Source organism: Oncorhynchus clarkii, chromosome 30, assembly GCF_045791955.1.
Source record: "Oncorhynchus clarkii lewisi isolate Uvic-CL-2024 chromosome 30, UVic_Ocla_1.0, whole genome shotgun sequence".
Classification (NCBI taxonomy): Eukaryota; Metazoa; Chordata; class Actinopteri; order Salmoniformes; family Salmonidae; genus Oncorhynchus; species Oncorhynchus clarkii.
Window position 1 is genome coordinate 5,680,210 of NC_092176.1, and position 16,370 is coordinate 5,696,579.

The 16,370-nt window shown below is 38.9% G+C and overlaps 1 long non-coding RNA gene across 2 annotated transcripts in view; it reads right to left on the minus strand.

Annotated features, from left to right (window-relative positions):
* The window catches only part of LOC139390056 (uncharacterized), a 67,146-nt gene extending 60,236 nt beyond the window's left edge, over positions 1 to 6,910 (minus strand). The window contains exon 1 of one of the 2 annotated variants that reach the window (XR_011629455.1): positions 6,779 to 6,910. This is a non-coding gene — a long non-coding RNA (uncharacterized lncRNA). Of the gene's footprint in view, positions 1 to 3,825; positions 4,062 to 6,778 lie in introns of those variants that run through there. The other variant, XR_011629454.1, reaches the window with a different exon arrangement.
* Positions 6,911 to 16,370: the final 9,460 nt, after the last annotated feature.

Sequence of the window (16,370 nt, forward strand, 5' to 3'; positions counted from 1 at the left end):
GAAGTAAGGTGGAGAACTGTATGGTGCAGTCATCCTTGCACAGGCCCTGATTTGCAATGCAAATTAATTCAATTCCACAAAAGGCTCTTTCGCCTATTAAATCGTTGTGGCAGGCGCAATAGATATCCTGTGAGGCCAGCAAAGAAGATACGGAGGAGGTGGAAAATCCGTTTCCTGGAGAAAGTGAGAAAATGACACAGGATAAACGTCGCGATTGTTTCGGAATATGGAGAGGACCTTGTATGTGACCAAAAAAAGATCAAGTTGTCCGCACGTATCCAGCGTGCTAGAGGAAAGAGATGCCGAGGACTCTAAGCCAAGGGTTCCGTTATGTTGGCTAGCCTCTGCCAACCGTCTGAAAGGAGTGGGAAAAGGGCCATCCCCAAGGAAAGGGGGGAAACGGGGAGGAGGGCTGGGCTTCCAATGCCAAAATCTGGACCAACCCGGCGAGGTCAAAGGCCTCAGACCACGGGAGTGTAAAGTAATGATGATGATGTCATGAAAAATCACAAATGCACGCTGATATTCATGCACGAGCAAGTGGCAAATCTCCTTGCGTCATTACCAAGGCACCGGAATAATTGCGTTTCCGCTAGCGGTCTGCACGCGTTTTGTGGAATGACAAAAAAAAGGACGGAAAGACAAAATGATTGTGCTATGGTATGAGCACGATCATCTTGATACATTTTTAAGCCAGTAAGGGTATAATAGCCAGCAGTTTAAACCACAAAATAAAAGAGCTCAAATCAATGGAGGACATATGGCAGCATTCCAGGGCTGAGTAGACCATTGTCCTGTATTTTCGTCGCAGCTAGTACCGAGTAGGGTCTTTGCTGTAGCATGGAACTGGGCCAGGTTTATCGAATATACGGGTGTGAGAGAGAATGCGAGTCAAGCCACTTTCATTGACTCGATTTGAGTCGAAATCCTATTGGCTTCATGTGTTTTTTCATCGTCGTGACCGATGTAAATGCTACAATGGTTTCCAGGTAGGCTATACTGGCGATGTCGCATTATCCAACACGCGTTCATTTTTCTACACAGTGACACACCTAAAACGTTTAATCTTGTCTGTATCAAGCATTCAATAATTATATATTAATATGTATCAGACTTAGTAGGAAATATAAAGATTCAATAACCTAACTATTAACGATATGTGTTCATGCGCCCGAACGTTTTTTTAAATTTTATTTATTTTTAATATGAGCTTGGGATGTATGCCAGGGCTATTACCCATACTATAGGGTAGGTTACTGTATAAGTATTGTTAGCAAGAATTCTCAAAATTTGGCACAAAAAAAGCAAGATAGTTGTGTGGTTTGTGTGTGTCTCTGTGTGTGTGTGTCAATTGAGAGAGCGAGAGGAGGGCGAAAGCAGTGAGGTCCAATTAAGGTATTGGGCTACATGATACACCGATATTGCGATTAATAGGCCAACTAAACAATATCGATATTTCCGTGCTATACTAATTGTGGTTCCAAACTTGCCTTATTTTTACAACACAGAGATGATCCGCACAAAATGTGACTTTGTAGCCCTTTTTCAGGCTTATTTAATTATCTGTATTTTACAAACAACGGGTAGGCCTAATTAACTGCATATACACCCTATAGCCTACGATATTGCCTAATCTTTGCACGTTAACTGAAATGTTTTGCGTTTCCATCTATGTCGCGACATGCACCTGTTCACTTGTGTTTTTTGCTGCGCGCTATATTAATGTATTGTCCCTATTGAAACATGTCGTTCGGGTGCTGACATGAAAGGCCCAAATAGGTTGGAAGGCTTCCAATTGCTTAGCCAAAACACTTCTAAATTCAACGTTTATATGATCACGACATCCGGCCCTGTGCAATTAGTAAGCCCAGTTATTATTTGGAACAAATCTGACTGCAAGTTAAAGTATTCATAAGTGGTAGCCTTGATATTAAAATTCCTTCGAAGTGACACCGGTTGATCCAACTGACAGAGATCCCATTTGAAGGCTAATGAACTAATACAATGTCCCTCCAAGAATGCGCCATGCACGACTCTATCCAATTCTGTATAATTTCAGAGTCACCCATTTATTAAAGTCATTTTTTTATACTTTTTAATCATGTATTTGCAAGTTAGGGTAAACCCTAAGTTCTGAACATAGGTAACACAGGCCTCAACCACGCATTTGTTGTATCATACAACCCCACATAGGCCTACAATTTTAACAGTAGGCTACCAAAGTGATATATTCAGTTAAGTGAAATTTCCCAACAGTTCTGACATAATATTATCATCTATATGACTACTATTTCTCAATTTCAACAGAAGTGAGTTTTAAACATAAAAAGCAAGCATTTCTCCCACCTTGGCCTTTTTGCGTGCCATACAGCATGGAACATTTGCCCTGCAACATATAGACTAGCCTGCAACCGTGATCCTATACTGTAGGTTTTATATGTTGTCATTCTATTACTTTAAACATCAGTAATGCCTTGATTATGCTACACAGAGTATGTCGTGGTTATTTCGGTACCCAATTTATGACAGTATACCGTGAATGTCTGACACTGTATAACACTGTGTGACATTCTAATAGACCATCTGTATAATATTGACTGGTTTCTATACAGTATGTAGGCTAAATAAACTCATTCAAACCAATAATTTTTACTTTGTAAATAGTGGTTTTCTTTTCTTTCTTTTATTGAGTTCTCGTGCTCATTAAAGGGGCAATCAAACAAGTTCAAACAATGACACAGTTGCCAACCCACCACTGTGTTGGTAAATAGCTGGGGTATGTGGCTGGAGCTCTCAAATTCATAGACAGAGCAATGCATGCAAAGACTGACGATCCATGATATCCCAATTATGATTATACATTAAGTTATTTACAAACAATGTAGTTAAACAAGCTTATATGTTGGTCTTTATGGGGCTAAGACAGTTGAATTAAGCTCATTAGGCAATTATAGTGTATATTCTTCAAGAATCAATAAGTATAATTCATTAATTTTAAAAGTAACAAAAAAAAAAAGATGTGACAATCGCAAACTGTCCCTTTAAGGATTGGAGCAGTAAGTAGGTTAACTAACTGTACACAAAACCCCATAAGTACTTTTTCACAACTAACCCAACAACCGAGACTGGTCTGCACCATAGGCGTGAAATTAAGTATTGTTTACACAATACGATACGGAGGTAGCCTACACAATTTTCCTCATGAGTCGATGTGCAACCCAATCTTTACGCATACGTTGTAGCCTACATTCAATTTTACCCGGCATAGCACACTATAAACTGATGTTCGGAGCAATTGACGACATTCTCCGCTGGCCGTTTTAACTTATTGCACAAACCATCTACCAATAATTGAACGTGTCATTGCGCTAAATCTGCACTTTGGCTCAATGCATGGAGAGGCGTTGGCTACTTTTGCACTGTGCTTGTGACTGTGGTTGCGACAAGCTCATGCAAACAGTCTGAACAATGCTCAGAGTTTTCATCATGATTATTTATTTCAGCGAATTAAGTAGGCCTACAACATCTCCAAATGTGACAAAATGTATTTAAGTGCCAGGGAAGAGCACTACAGCCCTACGAAGCGGTATGAACTGCAACTGCTCAAATATATATGAAAGCTAATCGTAGCCTACATGGTCCTCTTCAGCTAAAACAAATCATCTCTATACATTACGTCCACTACATTACGTCCACTAGCCAATAAGAACCAATGAATATAGTATATTATTCACCGAGTCATTCAACTTTACTGTAACTTTTACGCACATCAAGCTACATAAACTTTACGCACGGTCAAGGGATTATCACCAAAATTTAACTTACTTCCTCAAATTGCGCAAGAAGCATCACAGCAATCAGACACAGAAATCAGAAATTATCCCAGATAGGAGATATGTTCTGTGGGATCCGGTGGACAGTCCCCCAAATATCCAGCCGTCCTCGGCCGTCACTTCATTTAAAATTGCCGCTAATACTCAGTTCATTATGCGTGCTTCAGTTGCTCTGAGTAAAAGCCTGAGCATATTCCAAGCACATGATAGAGGGAGGGGAGATGGAGACCGAACTTTCCCATAACGTCTGCGGCACCAAATAGAAAGTGCACAGTTGAAGCTGTGAAAGTGTGCAAGTTCTTTTTTTTTGGGGGGGGGGGGGGGGGGGGGGGGGGTACATCCTTTCTCTGTGAGAAAGGACGTGCTCTGAAATTCAAACAAGTTCTCTCGCTCTGTTGTTGGGCACGAACTGAAGAGGCATTGTTCGTCTTTTGGCCTGGACTCCCCCATTCCCAGACCAGGTTACGGAGTGATGGCGGTCGGTAATGAATTTGCTGCAGGCCCTCCTTTAACGCGTTATGACAAACGGAACATACTTACAGTCGTTCAGACAAAAGCGTGAACATAATGTGTTTGATACAACCCCAAACCAAGACTGAAGGAGGCCAGTAATACATCATAGTCTTTGTGGAAAAAACATTTTATAATTCCACTCAAAATGTTTTTGGTCGGTCCTTTTGCCTTCACCTAAGCATTTAGTTCATTTGTATATCCCCCCCCCCCCTCCCCCTCCACGCACACAAACACACACACCGTGATGAGAGGATTTATATAATGTAACAATGATGTCCCAATTGAACTTGTGATAAATTAATTTCAGAAGACCGCAAAAAGTAGTTAGCTAGAAGATGGAAGCAATGTGTGGCCCTAACTTCTTCTTTAGCCTGTGTTGTGCAAGCAGAGGCGTAGTGCCCATAGGGGGCACACAGAACCCCTCAGATGTGTCCCAGCAATTTTATGAAGTTGGCTTTAGCTAGCCCAGATCCCAATCTTCCAACCTCATAACTAGCTCCTGTACCATGAAGACATTTCAGCCTACCAATCTAGTTAGATAGCTTGTCTAACTATCTTAGCTGGCCTGTCTGCTTGCAAGGTTGGTAGACTTTAAAAAAGCAAGCAATTACTAAAAGTACTCAATGAGACTCACACTCCTTTAAATCTTTTACCAAGATTTTAGCAGATATGCAGAAGCACATTTAGTTTCTTTAAAATAACCACCAGTCAGTAGGATACTTACAGGTCAAGAGGTATGCTTAGATATACAGAAAAAAATATATTTTTTTATATAGAATTAAGCATAGTGATTATGGCTCTAGATTACAGGAAAAAGCTATTTCAAGTGTTTGACAAATGCTACATTCTCTAACTTCCACCCCCCAGCCATCCTCAGGTACTTTGTGCCCCCTTAGATTGTGGGGGTGCATGACACCCCTGTGTGCAAGGACCATGTGCCATGATATGCTTGGGCTGTTACATATCTAGCCTATAGACAATGGAAATATTGGTATTGTTATTAACAAGTTACAATAGGTAATACAGGTAATGTAATGAATTGCAATTCTTATTGTTATTTGTATTATTACTACAACTATTATCACCTATTTGTTATTACACTATCAACATAGCTACGCTTATTACAGGTTCAAATGCCTTGTTAATAGTTTGGAGGAGATAAAGTATGTCCTTTTTTTGTGAAACACTACATTTATATCAGGGCAAAGTAATTTCCTACAGCTCTCTTTCTTAGTCTTTTCCCTGTTTAATTGCAGGCATATCCATGTGATTTAACCAGATTCACGTTTTGGTTTAACAGCGAGGTCACGTTCAATGACGTAGACAAGCATATCATCTACGTGCAGCCATATTTAAATACATCAAGGAAATTAGTGCATCAAAATATGCAAATCCAGTTTACATAGTCTGTCTAGCCGCTGCCAGAGCAATTTCCCCCAACCGGTTCTTGGGTATTTGATTACCGTTTGGAAAGCGAACATTGTCCTGTTTGTTTTTGACAAAGCTCCGATGGTGTGTGAGCGGTGTGCTTTGGAGACATCAAGTGAAGAAACCAAGGGTTCTGCCTGGGAAATCGCCCATGCATAATGAGATGAGCCACTCTGCCATTCTCAGTGCTCCGATGCTGTTGGTTCCAGCGTGCGTATTATTTTGTATATTGTTGCATATGTAAAAGGTAGATTTGCATTGCTTTACTTTTCTATATTCTTCGTTTTCCATGCTATTACTTTTGGTTTAGGTTGTAGTGATTGCAATGGATATTTATGGATGATGACGCACAAGCGTTAACCTACAGTATTTCGAATTTTACAGCCTATCAGTTGAAAAAAAGGACTATTCCGAAAATAATGGGTTAAAATAAGGCAATAGGCCTATAGAAAGTTTGTTAGTTGACTAATGATGTAAAACTGTAAAATATAATATTATTATTGTTCTCGACAGAAATATGTATAAGATTCTAATGGCCAAACAATAGAAGAAGGGATTCAGTGCTATAATAATGCTGAGGATCCTGAGGATGCTGAGGAGCCTATATTCCAGGAAAGGTGCTCGAGATTGTGCTTTACAACAACAACAAAAATATATAGGATACATGTAGCCCATGGTCATTTGAATAATCTGAATAATGTTAAGTGTTAACCCACCTTAGAGTATGTTTCTCTATTGGCTATGTAAAGGCGACATTTCTTCTGTATTGGCTAATGATGATGCGCACACAGGCCGCATTTGTGGGAGCGCGCGAGCACATACACACTGAATGAAACACTGACTTATTAACCATTGTCTTGAAGTAGCTAATTGTTGAATTTTTAGTAGACATGATCGTTTTTTAAATCACAAACAATGATTGGTTTAGAATGAGCGTTTTGCTTTATAAAATCGAATTGCAACACATTATATATAGTAGGCTAGGCTAAATACGTTTAACTTACCCTTATATTTTACACCGCCATTCAAATCTTCCTGCTGGGCTATGCACGCGCTCTCAATCAAGTCGTCGCCAATTTTCCAGCCCAATTTATTTGTGCGAGCTGTTGGGAGATTCCGTAGTCCCTACTCGTAACTCAGCCTCCTCGTCAAGTGAACCTTTTTCCCGAACTGCTCCTCTTATGTGTCACCCAATAGAAGTGGTCAGACGGGCACACGTAAAGATTTTTCCCTCCAAACAGGGTACATGCTGTCATCGACCTGCAAGTTGTTTGTTTTGACAAACACGCATGGGGTTTGCATGCATAGGCTACAGCATTCTAAGATTATTGCACATCAATTGCTCTTGCCACTTGTAAAACCAAACCACCCTTTTTCGAATTTGTAACATGGAATAGTGTGACGCACTTTAACCAATATGTCAAGTGAGGCATGTCAGCTATGTGAACTAGATAAATATGCAGTTCCAATCACACTGTAGCACCTATTGACGGTTAGGCTAAAGCAAGATACAGACCCAAACAAGGTCTACAGCAAAGTGTAATAAAAAGAGAGCTGCGTGAACATAAACACTTTTTTTTTTTACAAACGCAATGACGTATTAATAATTTGCATTTGAATTGTCACGGATATTTCAAACTAGATAGCCAGTGCACTTATTATATCAGTGACATATGTAACATAGATAGAGAAGAAACTGCGACATTTTCCCAATTAGGCTATAGGCTACATGGTTTGCTTTTCTGCAAACGATAGAAAAAGATACAAACTATTATAATCAATCAATTATTGAATACATATTTATGCCTGACACAGACTTCATATTGGAACTAGATCATTGGTAATACACCGACTGGTGATACCCGTCATCCATATCGTGGTCAACATGGACTGTCCTCATTACATATCTCTACATACGTTTAATGAAACATGCACGGTCAGCCTATAATGAGAATGAGAGGACAATCGTTTCTAGTCACTCGGTCTCTTTTACATCTTACCCTTTCCAGTCATATGGCGAATAAACAATTATTTATATTTTCGCCTGCTTTCAAATGTAGGGAGGGATAAGTTACGATTTTGCAGTTCATGCTCTCAGTTTCGAACAAAACTCATAAATAGACCTAGAACGTAAACGCGTCCTTTATTGTAAATTATCTTTAAATCTTTAGAAAAAAATACATCTTAAAGCATCTCACCATGACGAAACAGGCCTTGGATAAGAAGAGCCAATAGTTCCTTGGTGTGTGTGTGTGCGCGCGAGCGTGTGTGAGTGTGTGAGACACACAGAGAGAGAGAGAGAGAGAGAGAGAGAGAGAGAGAGAGAATGAAAGAGAGAGAGAGAGTGGTTGAGTGCGTGCCTTTGTGCAATTTGATTTATGATTAAAAAAATGTGTAGGGCTATACAATATATATATATATATACAAAATGTGAGTTATATAGTTTCAACGTCGCTGCAACTTAACGTCAACCAGAAAAACAAATAGGCTATTATTATTTATATTTGTATTATGATTATTATGATTATGATTTTGATTATCACAAGAGTTTCAGTAGGCTATTATTTATTTAGTTATTACTATTAAACCCAGGCATAGGCTACTCTGTTTTATCAGTATAGGCCACCTGAATTCGACATTGATTAACAAAATATGTCCAGCGTCATTATTTAGCGAAAACGAATCGATAGTTACCAGGCTGATTGAGATTTGTGGCTTTGATGATACAGCATCTGTGAATATTGGTGTCTGTTGAGATAGGCTAGAGGTTTGGACTGAGGATGGGAGAGTGTATGTACTATGCACCTTAGCTAATAAACGGCGACATCTAGTGGTTACTGTGGAGAAAGTATCACGTGCCACGAAGTTATAGTGAAGGTCGCCAGTTTCTGGAAGTTTCGATTATTTCTCGTTTAGGAACAAACGAGATCATGTCAGCAAAAGGTCATGCAAACCACAAAGTCGGTAGCCTAAATAACGAACGAATTATTACAAAAAGAATGCCTATGGATTGACAAAAGACCATACACGTCTAAAGAAAGCGATGTCTAGCCAATAACACATCCTTCAAATGTTACATTAGGTGGAATGTTTTTTCTTCTTAATTGAAGGGTAAATACAACGAATATGTTTTGAAATAAACTGCAATGGAATTGCATAGCCTGCTATTCCTCAATTTAATTGTCATTCTTCTTCTCATGTCTGATTTTGAGCCATATGCCTATGCTTTTATTACATTTATTTCTAAACATGGCATACTATTATTATTAGGATATGCTATTCTTCGATTTAACACGCTTTGAATTAGCCTACAATTATTTTTCTGTCGTGTGATGTATTTTTACAATTTCAATTAATGGTGAAGTCTAAAATAACAACAGTTCACTTCTTTCAGCATTCCATGCACTAGGGTCAATTGACTTTATTCGATTCGTTATTCCGGTGAGTAACATTTTAATTAGCTTACATATATATAAAGTGAAAGTAATTCCACATATTATACTTCAGATCTTCTCGCTCTTGTTTATCATATGAAGAAAATGCTTATTTTAGCTCCTGACTTGAGCGGCTGTGATTGCCTTTCCAACTTGCTCTCCTTGCACCACTGCACACGCTGTGGCCGCAGCAATCCCGGTTCGAATCTAGGTCACGGCAGTTTTATGTTACATAATCCATGTGCTTTCAATATCGAATTATCTTATATGATTTCACTCAGTCTTGATTCATGTGAATTTAACGAGGTTACCTATTCAATGTACTAAAACAAATAAATAGGTTATGAAGCAATGGGATTCAAATAGGCTTACGTCTGGATCTGTCCTTATTTTTTTAATTGATACATTCGATTTATGATAGCATGTTATTATATTATTGTAGCCTACTCTAAGAGTTTATATTATGAAAATTGGGGAGAAAAAAAAGACATGGCGATTGGGGGCGCAGTTGACAGGAATAGTTGCTTGTAGCAATACTTTCCCACTGGGCACAGACTTCAGTTCAACGTCCAGTTTTGATTTACATTTGGTTGGATTAACTCATGTAAATTCAGCGCGATATCAACAAAAAATATCACCCTTTCATTGGATGTAGGGTAAAAGTTGGATGAAAAAATACGAAATTCTCTCAATCCAATCAGTTTTCCACGTTCATTCAATATCATCACGTTTTTTTGATGTTGTTGAAATGACATGGAAATAACTTTGATTCAACCAGTTTTTGCCTAGTCGGTTGCGCAATTGTATTTCAACTGTTTTGTCCAAATGTCATTTAAGTTTAGTTCTCTGCTTCAAATTGCGCACAGGTTGCTTAATCGTTTTGTAGCAAATAGCCCAATGACTCTTTCCCAGGTATTGGTTTCACATGTTTCAAATTTCACACATTTGCATCCATTTTAGATCTAGTTTTTCAGGATAAAACCCCCCACATTAATTCTACCAGTTAATTAATCTTCAGCTAAAATGTGTCTTCCTGAAATGTCTTGTTCTTGATATCAAGTTTTCCCCAACCATTTATGGACATATGTTCTTGTTTGTCAGGCTGATAGGTAAAGGGTGAAATCGTACATTATTAAGCTACACCAGGACAATTGAAGGTTAGAGCGGCCTATACTAGTCTACAACCATTCCACAACCATAATAGCTACAACCATTCTCAATGTAAGACGAACATGACGAAGCACCTTCAATACAATACAATACCTTCAATACATGTTTTTTCTTCTTCGTTGCGCTGTCTGGGATTTTTAGTACTCTGTGACCGTTGTTCCATTGAGTTTGATGGGGGAATTATTATCAGTCTTTCCGAAATGTGGATAATGCATTTTTTTTTATTGCATATGCTCAGAATAAATGTATGTTTACTTGCAAAATGTTTCACTGAATGTGAAGTGAAATAAACCTTAGCTGTAAATGTCAAATAAAAGTCTGCCATTTGAGTTCCCATTACTCATTGCCATGATTTGGTAATCTTACTACGCTACAGTTGGAAGAAATAAAGCAAAAAAATGCCATTACCGTGTCTCAATGTGGTTTCATCCATATTATGTTATATTACAGGTCACTGCCAAAATAAGGGAAACAGTTGAGTAAATGAGGGATACAAAGTATATTGAAAGCAGGTGCTTCCACACAGGTGTGGAATATCCCATCATGCATGTATAAAAATGACTGGCAAGCCATTATTTTGGCTACCATGGCTATGCCCCACAATCCACAGGGCACAAGTGGTCACTGAGTGGTTTGACCGGCAGTCACCAGATTTCAATCCAATTGAAAACTTGGGGAAGATTCTGGAGCAGCGCATGAGACAGCGTTTTCCACCAACAACAAAACGTCAAATTACGGAATTTCTCCTGGGAGATTGGTGTCGCATCCCCCCGATAGACTTCCAGATACTTGTAGAATCTGTGCCAAGGTACATTGAAGCTGTACTGGCTTGTTTTGGCCCAACGCCTTGTTAAGACACTTTATGTTGCTGTTTCCTTTATTTTCGCAGTGCAGTTCAGTACCTTGCAAAAGTATTCATCCCCATTGGTGTTTTTCCTATTTTGTTGCATTACAACCTGTAATTTAAACAGAGTTTTATTTGGATTTCATGTAATGGACATACACAAAATAGTCCAAATTGGTGAAGTGGAAAAAAATAAATAAAAAAACGGTAAAGTGGTGCGTGCATATGTATTCACCCCTTTTGCTATGAAGCCCCTAAATAAGAAATGGTGCAACCAATTACCTTCAGAAGTCACATAATTAGTTAGATTGCACACAGGTGGACTTTATTTAAGTGTCACATGATCTGTCACATGATCTCAGTATATATACAGCTGTTCTGAAAGGCCCCAGAGTCTGCAATACCACAAAGCAAGCAACACCACTAAGCAATCGACACAATGAAGACCAATGAGCTCTCCAAACAGGTCACGGACAAAGTTGTGGAAAAGTACAGATCAGGGTTGGGTTATACAAAAATATCCAAAACTTTGAACATCCCATGGAGCACCATTAAATCCATTATAATTTTTTTTGAAAGAGTATGGCACCACAACAAACCTGCAGAGAGAGGGCCGCCCACCAAAACTTACAGACCAGGCAAGGAGGGCATTATTCAGAGAGGTAACAAAGAGACCAAAGATAACCCTGAAGGAGCTGCAAAGCTCCACAGCGGAGATTGGAGTATCTGTCCATACAACGACTTTAAGCCGTACACTCCACAGAGCTGGGCTTTACAGTAGAGTGGCCAGAAAAAAGCCATTGCTTAAAGAAAAATATAAGCAAACACATTTTGTGTTCACCAAAAGCATGTGGGAGACTCCCCAAACATATGGAAGAAGGTACTCTGGTCAGATGAGACTAAAATTGAGGTTTTGGCTATCAAGGAAAACGCTATGTCTGGTGCAAACCCAACACCTCTCATCACCCTGAGAACAACATCCCCACAGTGAAGTATGGTGGTGGCAGCATCATGCTGTGGGGATGTTTTTCATTGGCAGGGACTGGGAAACTGGTCAGAATTTAAGGAATGATGGATGACGCTAACTACAGGGAAATTCTTGAGGAAAACCTGTTTCAGTCTTCCAGAAATTTGAGACTGGGACAGGGGTTCCCCTTCCAGCAGGACAATGAGCCTAAGCATACTGCAGAAGCAACACTCAAGTGGTGGGGAAACATTTAAATGTCTTGGAATGGCCTAGTCAAAGGACAGACCTCAATCCAATTTTGAATCTGTGGTATGACTTAAATATTGCTGTACACCAGCGGAACCCATCCTACTTGAAATGGCTGGAGCAGTTTTTCCTTGAAGAATGGGCAAAAATCCCAGTGGCAAGATGTACCAAGTTTATAGAGACATACCCCAAGAGAATTGCAGCTGTAATTCCTGCACAAGGTGTCTCTACAAAGTATAGATTTTTTTTTTTTGGGGGGCGTGAATAGTTATGCACGCTCAAGTTTTCTGTTTTCTTGGCTTATTTCTTGTATGTTTCACAATAAAACATATTTTTTTCATCTTCAAAGTGGCAGGCGTGTTGTGTAAATCATATGATACAACCCCCCCAAAAAATCTATTTTAATTTCAGGTTGTAAGGCAACAAAATAGGAAAAATGCCAAGGGGTGTGAATACTTTCGCAAGCCACTGTAGCTCAATGACACCAGACATTAATTGAGACTCTCACAGTCATTGTCTGGGGACCATTGGTTAATTTTATGTAAATATACAGTACAAGTGAAAAGTTTGGACACACCTACTCATTCAAGGGTTATTCTTTATTTTTACTATTTTCGAGAATAATAGTGAAGACATCAAAATTATGAAATAACACTCATGAAATCATGTAGTAACCAAAAAAGTGTTACATAAATTGAAATATGATCTCGACAAACCATTTCTGTATGGACCTCGTTTTGTGCCTGAGGGCATTGTCATGCTGAAACAGGAAAGGGCCTTCCCCAAACTGTTGCCACAAAGTTGGAAGCACAGAATCGTCTAGAATGTCATTGTATTTTGTAGCGTTAAAATGACCCTTTACTGGAACTAAGGGGCCTGGCACAAAACATAAACACAACCCCATATCATTATTCCTCCTCCACCAAACTTTACAGTTGGCACTATGCATTATGGCAGATAGTGTTCTTCTGGCATCCGCCAAACCCAGATTCATTTGTCGGACTGCCAGATGGTGAAGCGTGATTTATCGCTCCAGAGGACGCGTTTAAACTGCTCCAGAGTCCAATGGCAGCGAGCTTTACATCACTCCAGCCTATGCTTGGCATTGTGCATGGTGATCTTAGGCTTGTGGCTGCTCGGCGATGGAAACCCATTTCATGAAGCTCCCGACGAACAGTTATTGTGCTGGTGTTGCTTCCAGAGGCAGTTTGAAACTCAGTAGTGAGTGTTGCAACCGAGGACAGATGAGTGTTACGTGCTATACTCTTCAGGACTCAGTGTTCCCGTTCTGTGAGCTTGTGTGGCATACCACTTCGCGGCTGAGCCGTTGTTGCTCCTAGACGTTTCCACTTCACAATAACAACACTTACAATTGACCGGGGCAGCTCAAGCAGGGCAGAAATTTCACAAACTGACTTGTTGGAAAGGTGGCATTCTTTGATGATGCCACGTTAAAAGTCATTGAGCTCTTCAATAAGGCCATTCTACTGTCAATGTTTGTCTATGGAGATTGCATGGCGGTGTGCTTGATTTTATACACCCGTCTGCAAAAATAGTGGCTGAAATAGCCAAATCCATTCATTTGTAGGGCTGTCCACACACTTTTGTATATATAGTGTATCCGTTTTTATATTGGGTCTACCGTGTTCAGTTTTCAAGGTGAAGGGCATACATGGAGAGAAATTGACAAACACAATAAAGTCACACCAGAACATCAGGGTAACTAAGAAAGCCAGTCATTTTACTGAATTCTCTGCAAAATACAAATATCTTTTCCCCAGCAGAAGAAACTTTGATTTTAGGATCCAGACTTTTTCACTACATACAGCTGAATCAAGTCCTATGAGATACAGAGATGTGGCTTTAATTGAATAATATCTTATCTTCAAGTGGCAACAAAGGCCAGCTTATGCCGCTGAAAGCCGCTTTCGCTTTCCAAACACTAACTTCAGACCTCTCCAACGTTTAGATTTCTAGAAGCTACAAAAGTTATTACAGACTGTTAAGCATTTTTAGCTACTCATTTTCCCCCCACCTTTTTTAATGTATACAACTAAAATAAAGAAAACCGCAAACATGGTGGAGCAATCCAATAATCCCAAGTGAATAGTTGGTAATAGTTGGCAATGGTATACCACATGACTGTACAAGTGTATGTATACCACATGACTGTACAAGTGTATGGTCTCCCCTTTGCACTAGACGTGACCGATCAAACGGTAGCTGAGGTACTGGGGTGAGTCAATTAGAGGGACTAGTATAGAGGCTAATACAGAATAATGGCATTTTACAACTGATCAACAGGTGAAGAAATACAGATGCTTCAAATCCATAACCAAAATAAAATATGAAATAAATCAAGCATGCTCAATGTCTTTGCTTACACAATATCAATAAATGCCACCTACACCTCAAAAAATACACCACAGCTCAAATAAAGGGAGCTCTTGGTGTTGTGTTTTCCGTAATTCATTAGTGAGCAGGTGGCACAAAACAGCAAAGTAACTCAATCAGCTAAATTAACAAAAGTAGGATTTGGAAAACATACTTTTCCATGATACTCAATGACTCAATGAATATACAAAAAATGACACTTTTGTTTTATGATTTTAGCCGCAGTTCACAAGGAAATGCATTCTGATAACACGACACTATAGCTACTAAGTACTAGCTACTATACCTGCCATGTCTCAAGGAGGACATGTGATGGTATTCTCAACCTCTATCAACTATGAACAGTATGACCAAATCAAATTGAAATGGGAAACCAATTCTACATTTTGAGCAAATGCTTTTATTGATGTTTTTTTTTTTCAATGCTTGCAATAACCATAAATGAATGTGAAAATAAAAGTTGAATAATATTACAACACAGAAATGCCACTGGCTTTGGTTTTCCACACATATGCTGCCTGAAATATCATGTTTTTTTTTTTTTACCATTTGTATTGAATAAAAAAAAAGAAAGAACACAGTAGGGGCTCTGCCCCTGTTTCTGACTACACAGACTGTATACAGCAACAACATAGTGAACTCGCATGAAATATGCACATAGAAATACCATAACACTTGAGTGACAACAGACTGAGGAGTGAGAGGCAGAGAGAAATGTGACTAGTTTCATGTAAAAAAAAAGATATATATATATATATATATATATATATATATATATATATTTGTCTGAAATCAACTGTTGTACTTCTCCCAAACCAGCATGTACATTTTTCCTACAACGTCTTGTTTGAATGCTTCATGTTACACTGCTGAGGAGGTTGTGGAACACTGCGCTGGTGATTGGACTGAGTGGGGTCAAATATGACACAACTCCTTGTGATTAACAATAGACCACCGATATACTCAACAGCTTGATTATTTGACACAAATACAATTTGGAACTATCAAATAAATATTGTAATCTGGATTTATGTGGTGTCCTGCACACAAGTTTGGGTCTCATTGTAATAATTGGCAAAGGATTTGCAGTGAAAAGATTAAATAAAATGTTCAAAATATACAGAATACATGGGTCAAAGGTCCCATCAAAGAGGATTTTGTTGGATATTGTTGTAGAAACTGACACATGCACAAATGGGCCATCATGGGTGATGTCAAAAATGTTCATTTGGCATGACGCATGTCATCTGCATGGGCATTAACCCCAAGTTCCAATCCCCACACAGTTTCCACAAATATGTTGTTTGTCAGCAAAGAGATCTATCTTTCTGAATTTACTCACAAACACAACTCTGTTCAACTGGTTCTCAAGGTTAGACTAAATACGCCTCTGAACAGCACTGTCCCAGGCGCAAATAAAACAAAAAAACAGACAATATGTGCAATTGCACATAGAAAACTCCACTAAGAAAAAAAAGAAAAAACATTATTATATATATTTATATATTAGAAAGCTATACACAAGCATGTTAATTCACAGA